Genomic DNA, 19525 nt, shown 5'->3' with positions numbered 1-19525 from the left:
CCCACACTGCATAACGCGCACTTGTAATATCAAGAGAGAGAGAGAGAGAGAGCATCCAGTTTTGTTGACATAAAACTGGACGCGCTGGCGCCACTCTCTCTCACTCATATAGTGAGGGAAATCCACCTGCGAACCGAGCAGAGAGGTTAGGCTACTCACGGACTCAGTATGCACTCTGCAATGATAACGTGACCGATGCCTACATTCCATGTTCCCTACATAGTGGGCCTCCGGGGAGCCATTGAAATGTAACACTTGGACCCCTTGCTTACTTTCAATTGTGACAGGCAGCCAAATATAGGCTACTGGAAAGAGCAACAAGGGGTTTTCTTTAGACAGAACTGATGGTGATCTCTTTGTAATGTTCTTGAAAAAGATTTTTTGGGTAACTATGGCTTGAAGTTGAATGTTTTAAAACCATTTGACCTTGTTTTTGTGTGTTTTTAAAGTAATTTCAGTAAACACTAGTCCCTTTTTTGTCCAAAAAATGTGAGTTAACAACAGTTTTGTCTACTTTAATTGTGTTCCTGTTTAGGGTTTGATAGCTGTTCCGGGGCAGTTTTTTAGTTCTCATCTCCATAAAAATAAGACGCCGTTGCATCTCTGATTTGTTGTTGGTCTACCATTATGCTCGTATTTCTTCTTCGCTGGGAATTACAATTTCCGTTCATCTGACCATCCGCAATCTGGGAAGCGCCACCACAAGAAGTCTGGAGGTACTGCCGCTCCAGTAAGCCAAAGTGGTAAACAGCCACAGTGTAGTTATGAATTGAGATCTTTTGCATGTTTAAAAAAATATTGATACTTGGTGCCAGAGAAATATCGCGATAAATCGGCACATCGATTTATTGTCCCACCCCTAGTGTATATTGTAGTATGTGGGTGCGTCGCAATCAGCTCCCTTGTTCAGTAGTCAGGGCACTGATCAGGGAGTCGGCCATTTTAAGGGCTGTCTCAATCGCGAAATCATTCCAATGGCTGCAATATAACAAAGAGTGAAAAATTGAAGGGGGTCTGAATACTTTCCGTACCCACTGTATATAGATATTAGGGGTGGGAATCACAGGGTACCTCACGATACGATATGAATCACGATACATGGCTCACGATACTATAATATCAGAAATATAGCGATTCTACGATAATCGATATATTGTTAGACAATCCTATAACGATACAGCACGATATCTGCCTAACTATGAAAACAAAATGCCTGTGAAAAGTTTAATTGCAAGTTTTCTCTCTTTATTCAAGTCTAAACTGATAGAAAACAGCACAAAAAGTTCTGTAAATCAAATTTAACCTACCATTATGCTCGTATTTCTTCTTCGCTGGGAATTACAATTTCCGTTCATCTGACCATCCGCAATCTGGGAAGCGCCACCACAAGAAGTCTGGAGGTACTGCCGCGCCGGTAAGCCAAAGTGGTAAACAGCCACAGTGTAGGTATGAATTTAGATCTTTTGTATGTTTAAGAACATATCGATACTTGGTGCCAGAGTATCAATAACGTCTCGCGGCTGGAAATATCGCGATAAATCGGCACATCGATTTATTGTCCCACCCCTATTCCTGTTCTAACAGTAGAGCATGCCACTCGCTACGCCAAGGTCATGGGATCGATTCCCAGGGAGTGATAAAAAAATGAATGCAATGCAAGTTGCTTTGGATAAAATCGCCTGCCAAATGCATAGTAGTATACAGTATTGTGTTGTAAATTGGATTGTGTTAACTAAGCATTGGCATTTGCATTGAATTAAATTGTGTTCAAACATTAGATCAATGAGAATGCTATGGGTTTGTTTCCCAGGGAATGCATGAGCTGATGAAACACATGCCTTGAATGCAATCTAAGTTGCTTTGGATAAAAGCGTCAGCCAAATGCTTAGTAGTAAATTCCATTGCATTCTCTAAGCATTGATGTTTGCATTGATTTGATTTGCATTGTGGTTCTGTAGCTTAAACAGTAGAATAATGCCAAGGTCATGGGTTTGACTCCCAGGAAATGCATTACTGATGAAACAGATGCCTTGAATGCAATTCAAGTCGCTTTAGATAAAAGCATCAGCCAAATGCACGGTAGTAAATTGCATTGTGTTCACAAAGCGTTGACATTTGCATTGACTTCCTGTTCCTGTAGCTCAAACAGTAGAGTAGGTGATAGGTTCGATTCCCAGGGAATGCATGAACTGATGAAATGCATACCTTGAATGCAGTGCAGGTAGCTTTTTTGGATAAAAGTTTCAGGCAAGTTCATAATAGTACATTTCATAGTGTTCACTAAGCATTGATATTTGCATACTTGCAATTCTGGCCTAATTCTTAAGTTGAAATGGTAGTTTTCCTCCTTGATTATGTTCTGGTGGTTAGAAGAGCCATTCTGAGCTTTGTCCCTGGTAGAAAGCTTTCTATTGGCACTATAGTGCTGCGCGACCAGTGGCCCCCATTCATGACTTCCTCTGACTGCCGCTATTGTCTTCTGGTACATTCTTTAAACAAGCACATGGGGTTTGCTCTGGGCCTCAATTCAATTCAAGTTTATTTGTATAGCGTTTTTCGCGATACAAATCATTGCAAAGCAGCTTTACAGAAAATTAAGTTTCTACAATATATTTAGTAGTAGCTTGTCAGTGGTCACTGTCAAATTGATGTACATATGGCAGAAATGTATGGTAAAATTCATTTAAAGACATAATCAAACAGACGATGAACACTATTAACAGCAATGATTATATGTTGCAATCAAACTTGTAGCAAACTTTGTTAGTTTATGTTGTTTGAGGGTTGGCATCATCTGAGGTCTTCTGAGGGGTTTGCATCATCTCTTCTCAGGTGTTCGGTCATCTCAGGTCTTTGTAAGGGCTGGATCCAGACTGAAGCTTGTGTAAATCCTAGTTACCACGTGATGTCAAACCCGAACGTTATCAGGAAGGCTATTCCAGAGTTTGGGAGCCAAATGCGAAAAAGTTTTGCGACCTTAGGGAGCGTGATGGATTGTAGCATGGTAGAAGGCTAGTTAGGTACGCAGGAGCTAAACCATTAAGGGCCTTGTAGGCAAGTAATAATATTTTGTAACTGATATGGAACTTAATAGGTAGCCAGTGCAGAGACTGTAAAATTGGGGTAATATGATCATATTTACCCCCCTCAAGGGGAGGGACAACAACAGCTCAAACAAAACACGAAATACCTCTTCCTCTTTCCTTTTAACAACCAGATCTTGAGGTGTGAGGAGGGGATGCTATCGAGTGTCAGGGAGGGGGACCAGACCAGATTTTCAACCATCTCTAAAGTGGTTTCGCATTTCCACATCCCATGGTGCAGGCGGGGCACTGTGGGTTCGAGCCGTGCGATGGAAGGCAAGACTGGTTTTCCCACCTTTCGTGGCCATGCAGGAAGGCAGGAGCGATGCTACCTGCTGCGTGTCCCTGCCGGACTAGCATATCCACTAACACTGTGGACACTTAATTTCCAGCGATACCGTTGACTTGATTGCAAAGATACTATTTAAACTGAGCTGGATGTTGACATCACTGAATTCAATGATGAACTGTCTTTAACTGAAAAATTTGTGTTTACTATTGTCATTTTGCATTATTGACACACTATTTTCCTAATTAATGCTGTTCAGTTGCTTTGACACAATCTGTATTGTTAAAAGCGCTATATAAATAAAGGTGACTTGACTTGACTTGCACACAGTCGTTATCACCCTGAGAATAACATGGGCTAATTTAACCCCTCTCTGCAGTCATTTGACAAGGGGAAGTGACCTTCTTTAACAAGCCATCTCCAGTCGTGGACTGAACCACAATCTATGATGATGGGGTGCATAAGTGACAGTACACCGAACAGAATCACACTTTTGTCATGCTAGGTTATGATTTGTTGTATTTAAACTTTAAGGAAATTATTTAGTTTGGATTGTCTTGTGGGTTTTGCAGCTTGGCTTTTGGCTTTTTAGTTCTGTTTTGAAGTGAGTGACTTATGCAGTCTTTATTTTGAAAAGTGTCAAAGTGTGCAAATTATTATCATTATATATTTTTTTCCCCTCTCCTCATTATATTTTGAATAACGCTGCACAATATAACAGTGCCAAATTGGTAGGGGTGTAACGATACACACATTCATATTGAACCGTTTGGTAAGAGGCTTTCGGTTTGGTACCCATTACAAATCAAACGATTCGATTCATTGGACTAATCCTATTACATTTGGAAAATAAAACAGCTTAAAGTGTGTGAAATATAATGTTCTCAGTGCCACTGCGCTCAACAAGGCAGCCCAAACGACGTAACAGGCAACGTGCTCTCTGCCCAGCGATAACCTCCCCTTGCTAGGGTGCATCGAAAGATGATGATCTTGTCGACAATAGCCAGAGATATTGTCAAAAACATCAGTTGTTGGCAATATTAAGATATTTGGCATTTCCAATTAATGTAGGCCTGTTACATTCTTATTTTTATTAGGCCTATTATTATTATTATGAAGTTACTTTTATTATTAAATTAAAATTACAATTAATATGCCCCGCAGTAATTATCAAATAACTGATGTGCTGCGAGGATAACAAAAGATTAGGCTATTTACTCCTCAATTAAAATGTTTTTAAAAAAGGTATTTTAAAACAGGTCTATTATACTATGAATTATAGGCCTACAATTAAAATATTAACACTGCAGTCATCAATAAAAATCTATTAAATAAGAAGCTTTAGCCTATTTCAAGCACCGACTTTCCAAAACAACCTGTTTAACACGAAATATGTTTCTTCTAATTTTTTTCACTATGTAATATTAGAAAGATTAAGGGAATAAATGAAAACAGTTAGCTATATACTAGGGCTGTGCGATATTGAAGAAAAATGCGATATGCGATACCTTGTTAAAAAATGCGATATTCGATATGCGATACGATATTGCTTAAAGTGTGTAAAATCTATTTCAATTATATTTTAAAATATTTAAAAATGAAAATTATATAACCAATTTGTTTCACATTCTTTCTTGGAAAAGAAAGAATCACTACAACTTCTGAAAGTGACGAGCAGTGTTTTAGCATTACATAAAAAGTAATGTCACAAATCAGAAAATGTCATTTTGACATCAGTGTGAACATACAAACCAAAAAAAATCAATGACACTAATTTTATATCATTGTAACTTTGCTTTCCTACACTTAAAGAACTTCTTCATATACCACAGCAAAAACTATAGTCTGAGAAAGTTCAAACATGATTAAAGGCAAGTGAACAGTCAGTCAAAAAAAAGAGAAAAAGAAAAAAAAGAAATACACAATTTACAAGCATAGATAATATAAACAGTTGTATTCAGGTACAGAAATGTAATAATTAAGTGTAAAATAACACTGCATAGTGTTCACTGTATGAATTAAATTTAGATTAATCTTTGTTATAGCTGTTTTGTTGTTTGATTAACATTAGTGACGTATTCAGCAGCACGTATTTATAGGCTGCTGTCCCTTTAAACCCGACTGCACGGATCCAGTATAATGATACACATCCGATTTCTTTCTCAGCTGTTTACATTCATTTAAAACATAACCGACTGCGTTTACGAGAATGATCGTCGAGACGGGTACTATTGACATAATTCTGTGTGTATGTGTCTGTTCAAACATGAGGAGATGCAAAAGACGAATCAACTCGGTGTTCGCCTCTCTCTCTGTGCACGCGCTTTGCAGGTGTGCGGCAGAACTGAAGATACGCTGTGCGAGATGCGGCTTCTGCGCGCGCTTCAGGTGTGAGTCAGACAGCAAGACGAGACGGCAGAGTTGTTTTCTGCAACTTATTGCACTTAACTCTTTTTAACGTCAAGCAATTCTCTGCTATATGCGTCGAACTAAAACTTTGACCTTTTGCAACATTTTGATTTAAGTAGCCTATTATTAAAATGATTCAGATATCGCACGCCCTTGCGATATGCATATTGCGATAATTCGATAATTTCCATATATCGTGCAGCCCTACTATATACTGTTATCAGCATATGTTGAAGTAGATTCGTCTTGTTATCTCTGAGAGAATATGCGGTGTCAGATGCAGAAAGCTCCATCATTACTCCGTCATTCCGTTTTTACTTTCACTTTCTGCACAGTGAATTGACTGAGATTAAGGGTGTACTCACACTAGGCACGGTTGCCTTGAACCGAGCCCGAGCGCGATTGTTCCCTGCACTCATATTGCACTTTAATGTTCTGGGCCAGAGCACGCTTACGTCATTCACGATGCAACTTTTTGTTTTGGAAAAAAAAAACCGGGAAGAAAAGCACTTTTGCTAATAGACTGCCTAATAGATTTATCATTTATGCCATGCAGCGATTTTCACTTGATTGCGCTGCACGTATCAGATGATTATTACGGAGGCAGCTGACGTTGACGGAGGAATTTGCAGCTGTTCATCAATAAGATGAGAACCAGGCCCGTTATAATCCTAAATATGCTTGATTTTATTCAATGAATTGATAAGTGTACTGTAGTAGTAGTAATAGAAGATGTATGCTGTCGTAATGATGACAGTAGCGCACACAAAATAGTAGCTGTTCCGTGCTGCGGCGCAGTTAGCGATCAGACTACATGCATACCGCACCTGATCCCAACTGAACCGTGCTCTGGCCCACCTCTTCCAAGCGAGCCAGGGACGGCCAGATGAACCGCGCCCGGGCACAGTACGGAGCGATCACACTAGTCAAACGAACTGGGCTTTGGAGGTCAAACGCGCTCGGGCACGGTTCAGATCGCCTACTGTGAGTACACCCTAAGACGTTCACCGGCATAACTCTTGCACAAAGTTTGCACATTGCTTGTGTGTGATATCCATTGGCTCACCTTCATGGTTTTAAACAGAAATATTTCCAACATTGCAACGTAACCAATTACCCCCGTACCAAACCGAACCGTGACACCACTGTGTCGTATCGAACTGAACCGAACTGTGAATTTTGTGAACCATTACACCCCTACAAATTAGATATCGGCCAGTATATATATATTTATTTATGACTGATATTGGATATATACCAACCAATAATTGCCATCAAATATTGCCTATAATTATTTTTGCCGTCATATAGCTCATTTAAAGTTTTTTTTTTCTTTTAAAAACAATATTTTAATAACAGTTAAATCTTTAGCCAATCTCAAAATTAATATCAATTTAATTCATTCAGTACATAAGTTTTTTATATTTAATATTTTATAATGTTGTGATGCCTAAAATCACTTGTATTTAAAAAAATTATTGAAGTTTATTTAAGTGTTTTTAACTGTTTTATTAAGTGTTCTATTCCGTTTTAAGTGTTGTTTATTTTATTTTATTTAAATTTATTTAGTAGTCCAGTAGTACAAAATAGTACAGTAATTAAATTCTAACATTTATTGGTTATTTGCCATAACATTTGTATAATTGTTGACTTATCATACTGGCCAGAATTTCAAAATTGGTGTATCCCTACATTTTTGAAAAATTATTTTTTTAATATTTGGAGTTATTATTATTATTATTGTTGTTGTCATTGCTATTATTATTATTATTATTATTATTATTACCATTTCATTTTTTAATTAATTTACTTTTTACTTTTTTTTTTTGGAATGCCATTCCCAGTCTTTATCATCTTACAAATCAAGTCATGCTCTTTTTTTTTTCTCTCTCAATGAATATCCAGTTTCATTCAGAAGCAGCTAACATTACAGCCATTAAGTGAGTTGTGAATGCCGTTTCACATTGAACATGTTGTACATAACATGTCTACTGTTGACACTCGAACCATTTGCTCGTCTGCATCCCATGCTGTCATTCGTTATAGCCGCGTTGATTCAGCAGTCTGCATTCTCACCCTAAATATAGAGGCAATTGCTTTGAGTTGGTGGAAGTTGCTCTCAGACCGCACGACGTGCACTGTGAATTCGCCCCAGCAGCGAGATCAGAGCTCATGGTCGTAACTCTGACTGGCGTGAGTTGCTAAGTTTATTGCTCCATCGGATGGTGATCCAGGAAATCCTTTCTGAGGGTTTCGTCGGTTGTGCGAATGTTTAATATTGGGATCTTTACTGCCCATAAACGGTGTTTTCCAACATCTGGATCTCCGCTTGAGTCGAAAACAGGCCGGCCGTGGGTTCACACCCGTTGTTATTGGCTCAGGCGGGGAATTAGCTGCCGTTGTAGACTACAGCTCAGTGGATTTGTTAGACGGCCAGTGAATAAACCATCTCAAGATAATCCAGATTTAAAGATCTGGGTGTGATGCAACCCTTTTTTCTGCACATGATGGTATCGCCGCTTCAGAAAAGCCACCTGGAAATGGAGTTTATTGCATTTGCTTCAGTACTTAACAGTTAACTTGATGTTAATGTGGTTTTTGTATAGCCAACTACCAGTCAGACTTTCTTCACGAAATGTAATCTAGTTAAACCACACGATTCTATTGTGCCAGTTTTTTGGCGCTTGACGGATTAGTTGTGCTTGTAATTAATTAAAGCTTTTAACTTGGGTATGTTGTAAAACCACACAAGCTTTTCTCTTGATTGTTTGCTTTAAGTATTGTTGCTCTAAAGGTGACTTTTTTTTAGTCCTGTCCCTCGGTGTCTTAAGCGTTCAAGACTAAGAGTGCACATTCGTAATCCCAGGAGACGCATTAAGCTTTTCTTCGAACTCTTCTTGGCAGCTGTTTTTGTTTCCTAGAACCTTATCAAAACACACCAGCTTTGGCGTAAATGCCCGATGCGTTGTGATTAGCGTGACGTGCCACATACTTATTTTAAACCTCGTCGACAGAAGCGCCACGGTAACAGCGCGTGGTATTTCAGTACCGATCTGTCAACCCACATGCTCTGGCACGCCATGCTCCATTTTAAGGGATGCTGACAGGAACACGGATTGATTTATAGTGTCTCTTTTTCTCCCTGTCAGAGGGTTGATCTTGTTCTAGTAAATACCCAGGTTATTTTTTCGCTCTTAACACTTCTTAAGGTTTCATTATTTGGTGGATACGTGTTCCCCGAGGCGATCTCTGTATCGCAGGGCTTTCGATGCTTCGTAAGGCTGTAGTTTTGGCGTAATCCTGGCTGACATGCCAACTACAGGATTAGGTTTATCGTTATGCGATGGCGTCGAGCCTCACTTCTCTCTCTCTCGTTTGCAGACTCTCCACGTTGGAGTGTCTTTCTTTGAAAAATTCACGTTGGGCTGCTTGTTTTGCCTGGGCGTAATTGCTACATCCTCACCAATAAATCCAGCGGAAGATAAAGACGGGGAGGTGGGAACCGGTGAATCGTGATGGCCTTTCCTCTCTCTCTCTCTCTCTCTCTCTCTCTCTGTATGTTTTACTGCTTTGTGATTCAGCCATTAACTCTGACAGTCAAGTCATCTTTTTTCTTTATAATTAAGCAGTGTTTGCTAAGGCAACCGTCACTGTTACTACTCATGCTTTGTGATTTGAACAACATAATTGATTTCAGTTCAGCGTTAGAGGTGGGGTTGGGATTTAAGAAATAGTCTTATTCAGAACCAGTTCTGTTGAAGAAATATTGGTACTGAATGGTTTTCATGACATTGGTTTTTGTTAACCATTCATCCAACAGCACGACCAGTGGTGTTTTATACATGGCCAAATCACAAACCAGTGACAGCCTGGCATTTAGTCCAAAATCAATCCAAAAGACTCATTCTTAAATCCATGAGTTATCAGTTTTAGAGTTTTGTTTTAATAAATGGTAATTTTTAAAACAAGCGTTGCTTTTGTGTAACGCTTAGATGGGTGCTGCTCCTTCAAAAGTACTAAAATAATAATTTTAGTACTCCGCTTAATCGTTTATGGAGCTGTAATTATATAATTGTAAATGTCCTTTACAAATTAAGAACTGGTCTTACACGGAACCAGATTTATTTAATTAAAAATATAAAATCTCAAAATGAATGTGAATTTTTTTGTTCTGTACATTATAATGTTGTGTTGTCTAAAACCATTTTTTAGATAAGTTTTTAGTGCTTTTTTTATTTAAACAAAATAGTAGCCTATAGAATTGTTTTAGTATTTTTATTTTATGTTTAATTACTATTTTATATTTTGTTTTAATTTTATTATTATTAATAATAATTAAATGATTATTTAAATTTTAAATTATTAATTATACTTTTCACCATCTAAATCAAGTTGCCTTTAATTTATTTCATAAATACAGCAAGTGAATGATTTTCATGTTATGCGTTTTCATCAACAATTCATACAAAAATCACTACCATTGTCTGATTTGTGATCAACTGACTCTTGTTAAATGAATCAGGCTTGTGACAGTCTCAAATTCAAGAGCTTCAGAGATTTGTTGTAATTAATAGTGTTTTTTAATTGAATAAAGTAAAAAAATAAGCATTTTAATACTAATTAATACAGAGATTGCTCCTTCAAATGTATTAAAAGGACCAGAATTGTGAACCAGAATCATTCACTTCCTTGAGATTCCCATCCTTGCCTCAAAGCCGCACCGCATGTCACTGTTGTTATTTAATTTGTTTATTCATATTAATATTTAAATTACATAAACAAATTGACACATTGCAATCTATTGAATTTGGTCTCAAATGATCAAGCATTTGAATCTTGCTATGGTGGCGAGGCCTGTGAAAGCCATCAGAGAAATGTGAAACAAAGCCCTTTCATGGCCGCCTCTCCCCTCCCTCAGGTTTTTCTCCATCTTTCTTTCTCTCCCTCTCGTCCTCATGTGCTCGCGCTGACTCTTAGCGAGCATGTGTGTGTGTGCGGCGAGCCGTGGGGGAAGGGAATGGAAGAGCGAGCGAGAGAGAGCAGCTGTCCTTTGCTGTCAACCAGTGCATTTTCCAATGCGCCTCGTTCCGTGTGTCTGTGCGCGAGTAGTGAGGAGAGTGGAGGGGGAGGGGAGGGTAAGATCCATGCAGCTGCTAGGAAATGCGGTTTTCAGTGGAGAGATGCCATTCAGTTTTCTGTTCTTTGGCGTTGACAGCGTTTTAGCGTGTGTGTGCATGCATGCATGCGTGTGTGTCAGCCACAGGTAATATCTCTGACTAGCGTCGATACACGATACTATCGTCTATCTGCACAACCCTAATATGTGGTGTATAGTGAACAATTCGTCATTGTGCTAATCTGAAGCAGGGATTCCCAAACTTTTTTATCAGCCGAACTCTTTGACCTTAAATATATTTGAAGTAGTTTTGAAGCACAAGTTAATATTTCAATAATTTAACACGTTCAGGGTCCTCTAATTGGTCGGAAATGCAGGAAATGCAGGCAAACAACTAAAATATGTAACCTTTTTTTCACAAGTATTTTATTGAAATTAGTTTTATTTTAAAATGTGCTTATTTATATTATTATAATTTTTTTTTTAACGTTTTTAGTATTTAAATAATTAGCTTTTCGTCAAATCATAAACCCCTTGCTGTTCCCTTCTGAACCACCAGGGTTTGCAAACCCAAGTTTGAGAAACCTTGATCTGAAGAATAAAAATGTTTGTTTTCATAATATTTTGCAAAATAAATTCACTTTCTCTGCCTCTGTCTTGCTCAGCTTTTTATCATGCTGATGTAAGCAAGGCCGTGTGGGCGGGGCAGTGACATAATTTCCTGCTTTTAATACCTTAAGATAAAATCAACTTCCGCCTAGGGCTGTGCAAAAAATCGAATGCGATTTTCTTGTTCATCTCGTCAGTAAAGCCGGTTCTGTGATTAGTAGTAAATCTCCAGCACGTGCTTTCAGATGGAGCGGCATTTAATACACAGAGCCGTAGTTCACCGACAAGCTACGCAATATCGTGTTCAAAATCGCAGGTGATTCATTGCCGATTATGAGCGCGATTTTGTGTAGCTTGTCAGTGAACTACGGCTCTATAAATGCCGCTCCATCTGAAAGCACGTGCTGGAGATTTACTACTAATCACAGGAGCTGCTTTACTGACGAGATGCACATGAAAATCGCATTCGATTTTTTTGCACAGCCCTACTGCCGCCCCTCATTATTTCTTGCTAAGTATTCAATTAGACTCCAAAATATTGAAGTTAAATGTGTCAAGCGCCATTTTTTGTTGTCATCTTCAAAAAATAAAGAAAAAAAGACATGATATTTCATCAAAACATAGAAAATCAAAGAAATCTCTTTTTTGCAAGTGTTTTATTTCGGTTCTTATTATTTTTTTATATAGTTTTATATAGTTTATATTTTTTTCTTAGTTTTACATTTTTATGATTTAAAGAAGCTTTTCAACAACTCATGAACCACTTGCAGTTCCCTCCTGAACCACCAAGGCTTTGCGAACCCTAGTTTGGGAAACCCTGATCTGAAGAATAAAAATGTTTGTTTTCATAACAATTTGCAAAATAAATTCACATTCTCCACTTCTACAACAACTTTTTCCTCTTGCTGATGTAAGCAAGGCTTTATGGGCGGAGCAGTGACATAATTTCCTACTTTTAATACCGTTGGATAAAATCAACTGCGTCCCTCATTATGTCTTGCTAAGTATTTAATTAGACTCAGAAATACGCCAAATTACTTGTTAAATGTGTCAAACACCATTTTGTGTTATCTTCAAAAAAAAGTGTAAAGAAAATAAATAGATATGTATTCACTCAAAACATGGGTAAAGAAATCTTTTTCACAAATATGTCAGTTGTTTTATTTACAATAAGTTTTCTTTTTTACATTTTTATAATTTAGTAAATTAGCTTCTTAACAACTCACAAACCCCTTGCAGTTCCCTCCTGATCCACCAGGGTTTCACGAACCCTAGTTTGGGAAACCCTGATCTGAAGAATTAAAATGTTTGTTTTCATAATATTTTGCAAAATAAATTCCCTTTCTCCGCTTCTGCAACAACGTTTTTCTCTTGCTGATGTAAGCAAGGCCGTGTGGGTGGGGCAGTGACAGCATAGCGTACTTTTCACAATCCATTTGAATAAGATTTTCCATTTCTTGCTAAGCACACAATTTGGCTCAGAAATGTGTCAAATTATTTAAGTTAATTGTGTTGAATGCCATTTCATGTTGTCATCTTCATAAAAGTGTAAATAAAGAACAAAATTACAAGTGTTCACTCAAAACACGGCTAAAAAGCGAGCAGGGCAGTGTGAAAGAAACCCATTCACGGCTTGTTTCTGAGATCAGCAACCTCTCTTTTCTCATCCCCGTCCGTTCCCAAGTTGACAGCAGCCAGGAAGCCTGTACTCCATTAAAACAAAGCTTTTCCAGTTGGGAGAGGAGGGGAGGTCTGTCTTTTCCTGGAATGTCTCCTCATTTTGGGTCTCTTGCTCCTCCTGGGCCGAGACTCCAATCTTTTTGTGTCTTTTCCGCAACGAGAGGTTTCTCGCCACACTGTAAATCCTTTACTGGTGTTTACATGAGTGTCGGCAGTGACCTTTTCTCATCTCATTTCTTTCCCTATCTCTCACATTTGCATTCCCCCCCTCCTGTAGTTCCTCCCCTTTCTCTCACCCCTCATGTAACTTTGGCACAGCGTCTCGGCTCTTGAACGGAGAGGCTGTTAAACTCCCTCACCGCACAATTTGTGAAGGCTGCCCCTGGGTATTTTAGGCCCCTGGGTTAGCGAGCCAGGAAACGCCCATGCTGTCCCGTCTACAGCTCAAACAGAGAGCAAAAGACTCGTCTGAGCTGCAGTTATGAAAGCAAAGGACATCCAGACAACAAACACCGCCAGCTAGGAGGGTAAGAACTCGGGAGACAAAACTGTAGCATTCAGAAAACGGACTGACTTGATTTACATCCACATTGAAGTAATTTAATTGAACTGCAGCACTAAAATGTACTTCCATTTTCAGTGCACTAGTTCTGCTCTAGCAAACCCGACATCGTTTGATTGAATGCAAACCGCAACAACAGGCTAATCTTTGTTTGTTGTGTTTATATTTCCAGGGAACATGTGGTATTACGCCAGAAGGGAACGGTGCATGTGGCGCAATTATTATCAGTAAAGATATCTACACTACAAGCTTTGTGATAACAGAGATAGCTTTGTTGATAGAGCGATCGCTTCCAGTGTAGATTGGGATTATTGAATCCATCTGGTGAGAGGCCGTTCACATCTTATTGGAACAGGAAGAGAACTTGAGACACGTTTTTCAAATTTGAACTAGTTTTAATGCAACGCTCATGCTGCAAGATCCTCACCGTGACCGAAGACATTGATAGACCAACACTTTAAAATCTAAAGATTATTTCCCCTTGTAGTATTATGTTCGAATTCTGGGTGCAATTTTTATGTTTCAAGTCAAAATGACCCTAATTGGATTCAGTACAATTCACCAAAAATCACAGCATGAAAACAAAAAAGAAAATCAGATAAAACAGTAAACCTTTAACATTAACACTTTTAATTGTTGTAAATGTAATCTTTTTTAATTATTTTTGTGCACCAAGATCCTTGGTTTGATTCCCAGTGAAATTACCATGATAAAAACACTATCAGTCTACATTTATTCGGATAAAAGCCAAAATGGTCTGCCAAAATGCATACGTGTAAATACGTGCAAAGTTCTGACGTTACCGATCTTATTTATTTATTTATTTTTATTTATTTTGGGTCTGTGCATCTGCCGTTAGCCATAAATTTGCAGCTCGAATTGACCCGCGAACATCAGTATCGTAATAGAAACTTTGTACGCACATCCCACAACTCCTCAAAGTGTCTTTTTGCAGACACTAATGGCTCTTTTCCACTGCGTGGTACGACTCGGCTCGGTACGGCTCGTTGTACTAAAAAAAGTACCAGGTACTGTACCCAGTGGAATCCCCCCCAAATGTGAACCGTACGGAGCCGTACCGTGCCGTACCCTGCAGTGGAAAAGCGCCATATATAAGAAATTTTCACAAAATGTAAAAAAAAAAAAGAAAATCCTAGGTTAACCATATTTCCAAAAGTTTGATTTTGTGTCACGGGTCAAATTGACCTGCAGCATAGGCTAATTGAAAGGGTTTAAACTTGTCTTTTAGTGATAATCACATTTTCCTAGCCCTTCAAAAGTTTTTCCGTAATTAAAATTGTTAAAGAACATGTCCTAATTTTACTCAGACTGACTTCTCAGGCTTTAAACAATCGCGTGTCTCCGATAACCCCGTGAAACGTCTTTTCTCATGGGCTCCAGTTTGCACGCTTGTATTAGAACAGACAACATCTATAAATGGGTCAAGGCAGAGGAACTTTGTGAGTCAATCCATTGATTGTGTGCTGAAAGGAGAATATGAGCATATCTGTTACATGCTCGACGTCTTTGTGCTTTTGTGTGAATGTGTGCCTCTCCCCTCACCGGTTCACACTGTTCTTGTGTGTAAACAGCGTGGTGTTAACCGAGGTCAGGACTACACAAAACCACAATGTTTTATTTATCTGTTTACCTCACTCTCGCTCTCCTTCCTCTGCAATCCAGCCGCTGCAGGCCTGATCCAGCCTCACCGCAGGCTGTCGCACGCTCAGACCGAGGAGGCCATTGCGTTGCATGCAAGCCTATTGGATAAGTCCAGACTGGCCCCCCTGCTTGTTTCTTTTTTTGAGCGAACAAAAAGAGAAACCAGATGCACTGGCTTCATGTATTTTTTTCCCCGAAATTTGAAAAGCCTATTCATGCACAGAGTGAGTTTGTCAGATTTTTTGACATTTGCTCTTAGTGTGAAAAGTCTTGGTCAACTAAATGTTGACTATCTTTGTAGCTTGGAGTTAGATGAGGTCTATGCAGCAGTGCTGTTTTAGTATTATTTACATACTAATAAAATATTATTAGTAGCCTATATAAATAATGTAAATTATTAGTAGTATATAAATATTATTAATACTTTGAATTAGCTTTTCTATATTCAGTTTTTATTTAAATTTAAATGTAAGTTTTTTTAATGTGCTTTTGTCATTTTTATTGGTTTTTGTTTTTTAATATTTTTATTTAGCTTTAATTTATTTTTATTTCATTTGTAGTCATTTTTAGTAATTATCAGCCTTTCTAATTTTCATGCAAGTTTTTAATCTAATATTCTTAATTCAGTAAACAGAAACATATTTTTGTTGACGGTTCCTTCAACTCAATTTATTCTCCATACAAACATCTGATAAACAGTAATAAAATCAATCTCTCGTGCTCTCTATAAATGCCGTGTATCCGTGTCTTCATGAACAGCAATCCTTGTTGTGCAGATTTGCTTGAATTTAATTCCGCCCCCTTTGTGTTTGGTCTAGAAACCGAATCTGACATCAGATTATTTATCAGAGAACAATCGGTGCCTTTTAGGATATCAGGAGGATATCACACTTAATGCCCTGCTCAAATCTGAGTTATTTTTAAATAAATCCACAGCAGTGGAAGAGCTCTGAAAACCGCTAGGGGGTTGTGGGTAGTCATCTTTTTATGAGCCAATTTGTTCTCACGAGCTTCCTTTTTTCTCTCTTTAAGGAACTCTTAAAGAAACTCAGATTTAATTTAAGATTATCGCAGGCTATTGTGTTAAGCGATTGTTTGCTAACGGACACTATGCTAATTGCCAGCTAATACGCGTCTGCATTGAACCCCAAAAAACTGCGTCCGGTGAGCTGACAGCTAAAAGCTCTGGCTGGCGCTGCCCGTGTTCTCATTTACAACGCACACACCTCACACTGATAATGAGCTCAAAGTGGAAAAACTTTGCTTTCTCTCCGACAGGTACACTGACAGGTGCGCTGGCAGGTTACACCAGTGTCTGTCTGGGCCTGAAGAGGTTGGCTTTGCAGAGAAGGCTGCTTTAATGAGATTACAGCATTGATCTGAAAGTCTAACGCTACTGAGACTCTGAAAAGGAAGAAATAATGTGTTTTTTTTGCACAAAATGATTTGCAGCAACAAAGCAACCTGAAGTCATAGTCAGAGTTGGCGATGGTGGAGCACAACTCAGATTTATGCAGATGAGTTGTGTTGTGAGTAGGAACCAAGCGGCAACCTCCCCCTCTCTCTCGTGAAGCCAACAAGGAAGTGACTTAAACTGCAATTCATCGACTGGCCGCTAGAGGCTGGCTGCAAAAGGGAGTCAATCCCATAGACTCCCCATGTTAAAATGCCCAACTTTACAGCAGAAAAAAACATGTTTACAGCCTGGTTCAAAAAATGATTTTGGTCTATATAGCTAATTTTGCCCTTGATGACAACTGTGAGGGGGGTGAATTTTTTTTATAACTCATCCGTTTAAATTATATTAAGCCTTAAAGTTCTGCATAATTAAGGGCGTGGCCACTTGAGTGACAGGTGGATTGCCGCTGCTGTCACCACCGTCGAGCTAGGTGGGTGTGGCTTCAGCAACCTGCTCCCGCCTCTTTGCCCATTTTCGATTATTCGGGAGTGACGCGCGGTGACGTGCTGCCAAGATGGCGACGGCCGCCTCCGCCCAATTTTGAGCTTCAAAAACGCTCTTCGGAAATCTACGGGTGACGTCACGGACACTACGTCCATGTTTTTATACAGTCTATGGTAGGAACCAACAGCACAAGAGATTGAATTGCTGTCAGTCTGAATGTCGCTGTTGCTAAAGAGTTCTGGTTTTAGTAAGACAGACACTAGGCCTATTTATCCAAGTGTGTGGTGGGTTTTTTTTTCTGACTGTTCTAGAATGCAGACGTTTGTATGTGTGGCTCTGTATGTGAGCAAGCTGGGAAGGATGGTGAAGTGAAAACAACAGAGTCATGCCTTTTTTATGTTGTGTGTTAAAAATGCATCAGGCATAAATGTTTAAAGGCAGGTGCCAGTTCGGTTCAGGCTCTCTGACAGTTTGCTGCTGCTCTCACCTCATCTCTCCTGACAGGACCCAAACTTTACCACCAGACAAACGAAAAGTTTTGAGAAATGCTATATGAATTCTCCAGAGATATGGCAGAGCTTTGTTTATAACCCTTGTTTAACTTTCCTTCTTTGTCTGTCTGAGGTTTTCTATTTTTTTTTGTCTTCCATGTGCATTTAAGAGATGATGACAGCAAACAGTAGGATAAATCCATTTTAGTAAAAGGCCAGACACACATTTTGTGTAAGTATGCAAATGCATATTATGCAGATCAATTGTCTACATTTGACCGCTGAAAAAGTGTCATAGCATTACCATTTTTTGAACGTACTCTAGTAGTACCATGTTATTCTTTGAAATGCTTTGTACAAAGATACCGTGGTGTATATGAATATGGTAATGTACCACAGTATTGCCATCACTTGAAGGTACTGTTATGCACTGTTTCAACCTTTCAGTTTTTCACCCGTCTTTGAACTCTTCATTTATGTCAGTGACCTGTTTTTGGTTTTAGGTTTGCATGTCGTTTCTGCCAGACCTTTGGTTAACCTGTTAGTTGCTCTGCATTTTGCAACCGTGCAGTTGAAAGTGCTGTTCTTATGAAATGCGTGCATTTATCTATTTGTGAAAGGTGGAAAAAGAACTTTCAGTATGACTGTGTTGTACAAATCTGAGAGCTCTGGCAAATTTCACTGCTGTTCCTCTCTCTCTCATTCTCTTACTTAATTGTCCTTGTATCTGTAGGGCCCTGAAGGTGCAGTCAGGGGGAGGAATGAAGGGATTTATGAGGTGTTAGCATGAAGGGGCCCCCTGGCCTCCTGCGCACTGTGTGTTAGAGAATGTCAAGCGTTCTGTGAACTGCGTCGCTGTGAGAGCCGTTGCACGCAGTGACTGCTCAACTGTGGAATGTGTTTTCAGTTCACTGTTTATCTCCCAAACCTGCGTGTCCATGTAGTTCCTTGGCTTACACCCTGAACTTTGAAACAAGGCGATAGTCTTTGTCTCTTTCGGAAGAAAAACATCAATTGTTAACAGTTGCAAGAAAATGCAGTGTGACAGAAGCCACCGCTTTGAAAAGAAGATTTGTTACAGCCCAATTGAGTTTGAGAAAAGCCGAATGTGTGATTGATTCAGAATTTGAGCTTGAGAGCTGAACTGCTATGAAAAGCCTCACCCTGAACCCCTCGATCTATTCAGAGTCCCGTGTGATTGCCCGTTAAATTCCCCTCTCTTTCCCCAACTCAGCCGGCGTCTGAATCCTCTCTACTCCACCTACTTGACGCTTTTGCGCAGAGGATTAAACAAGGAGTGCTTTGGTTCCCACTTGGGGAACTGTGCAGGGGCTTGCGTTCCTGCAACCTTCCATTGACAGCAGCCTGGGACACAAAGCGGGCATGTGTTCTCTGCCAAGGGACCTGATGGCATTTCTGGGCCTCTGAGTCTCTCTGGATTAGCGCCCTGGAATCTGGCTTCCTGGAAGCAGCGAGCCAGATGGGCCCCGCCAGCGGTACCTTGTCACATGCTCGGCCATCCATCTGTAGACGCTCTATCAGGCCTTTGTAAGGAGGACCTTGTTCTGAAACGGCACAGATATTCAGGGGTCCGTTCTTCCGGACTGCCTTTTTCGAGAACCAAATTAGCTCCTACTCCGGAGCAGGGTCTAACCAACACAACTGGTACTACCCGTGACGTAAGTAGACATTGATTGGCCAAACGCGTATGAAAACGCCTT

General features: G+C 39.4%; 1 protein-coding gene across 4 annotated transcripts in view; it reads left to right on the top strand.

Moving 5' to 3' along the window:
• Positions 1-19525, top strand: part of LOC107695009 (zinc finger protein 609-like) — a 131938-nt gene that overhangs the window by 56898 nt on the left and 55515 nt on the right. Inside the window, exon 1 of one of the 4 annotated variants that reach the window (XM_016494769.1) lies at positions 13468-13713. The exons of the other annotated variants lie outside the window; for them this stretch is intronic. The gene's annotated coding sequence lies outside the window, so the exon portion shown is untranslated. Of the gene's footprint in view, positions 1-13467; positions 13714-19525 lie in introns of those variants that run through there. 4 annotated transcript variants of the gene reach the window in all.

The sequence above is a fragment of the Sinocyclocheilus anshuiensis genome, unplaced genomic scaffold (genome assembly GCF_001515605.1).
Source record: "Sinocyclocheilus anshuiensis isolate Anshui unplaced genomic scaffold, SAMN03320099.WGS_v1.1 scaffold923, whole genome shotgun sequence".
NCBI classification, from domain to species: Eukaryota; Metazoa; Chordata; class Actinopteri; order Cypriniformes; family Cyprinidae; genus Sinocyclocheilus; species Sinocyclocheilus anshuiensis.
Note: the sequence above shows the minus strand (reverse complement) of the source record. Positions and strands in the feature narration are given on the sequence as shown.